We start from the raw sequence: 1,560 nt of genomic DNA on the forward strand, positions 1-1,560 counted from the left end.
ACTCTCACCCCCTCAACACTGATGAGTTAACAGTCCACAGCGTGCCAGGGAAATCAAGTGTCAACAGAAACTCATACATCCTTATCCCTGCCCCTCCACCCCGCACTCCTCCCAACCTTTGCCAAAAACAAAAAAAAACAAATCCAGCAGTTCTTTAGTGATGACCGCAAGACACTAGTGTCCACTCTGGAACGAGCAAAACCTATTGTCTTCGTTTGGGTTCCCTAGAAGCAGACCCTATGGCAACCTTTCAACTGCAAGTTCAGGAGGCGCAGAAAGCACTGACTGCCTCCAGCAGGTGACTGGGAAGTGAGAGAGGGAAGGGAAGGAAGGCAACGAAAGTGTGATGGCAAGCTACCTACCACCACCGGGGGTGACTGGCGTCTAATCCCATGGGGAAACTGGGAAACAGTATAAAACACACATTCCCAGGCCACCCCACTAGAGAGGCAAGGGGGTGGGGGATTTGTCCCCAAACTCCTGTCAGCCATTGGTTGAGGGTTGCTCCCTGGAGGGATGAATTCCTGGGTATTTCTGGTCCAGCACTTCTGGTCATCTTTGGACAGGTCACTAATTCCAGCCTGCTGGGCAAGGGACAGCATTACCCCACAACCAGCCCCAGAGAAACTGCCGATTTTTTTTGTTTGTTTTTGTTTTTGTTTTTTGCGGTACGCGGGCCTCTCACTGTTGTGGCCTCTCCCGTGGCAGAGCACAGGCTCCGGACGCGCAGGCTCAGCGGCCATGGCTCACGGGCCCAGCCGCTCCGCGGCATGTGGGATCTTCCCGGACCGGGGCACGAACCCGTGTACCCTGCATCGGCAGGCGGATTCTCAATCACTGCGCCACCAGGGAAGCCCGAAACTGCCGATTAAGTTAGTGATGTCAATAGCCACTAACATCAAACCCTAAATATGGTTTTAGCCATATCACTGAAGAAAAAAGTCTGGCCACACACAAAAACAAGTACTATGCTAAGACTCAATGTCCAAAAGAGGGCTTCCCTACTGTCCTAGGATTACAGTTCTAGGTAGCGTGCTATGCACTTTGGGCACCAGAGGAAACACTCATAATGACTTGGCCCCATCGCTTTTCATTTTGCACAAGAACAAGCGTACAGGTTTTTTTCCCGAGTCGCTCAGGCAGCTCCATTCTCAGCCAGCCAAGCTGGGGCTGACTGCAAGGAAAATTGTGAAGGAGCTGAAGTTTGCTTTAGTCTTCTCAGCCTCCTCCTTCTGGTGCCCCTTCCTACCCAAACCCCTTCAAAACCCTGTCAAAATCACCAAAGGCTCTGATATTAGTCATTTAAACCTAAGTGTAAGTGTAACTTCCACTCACTCCACAAATACTTAATAATCACCTTATTTTAGGTCGGACACTGTGCTGGATGCTGGGAAAACAGAAATATAACTCACAGTCCTGGTCTGTACACTATGATACGGACTAGGATTAAAACATACAGAACGGGGCTTCCCCGGTGGCGCAGTGGTTGAGAGTCCGCCTGCCGATGCAGGGGACACGGGTTCGTGCCCCGGTCCGGGAAGATCCCACATGCCGCGGAGC

This window comes from Physeter macrocephalus, chromosome 7 (assembly GCF_002837175.3).
Source record: "Physeter macrocephalus isolate SW-GA chromosome 7, ASM283717v5, whole genome shotgun sequence".
Classification (NCBI taxonomy): domain Eukaryota; kingdom Metazoa; phylum Chordata; class Mammalia; order Artiodactyla; family Physeteridae; genus Physeter; species Physeter macrocephalus.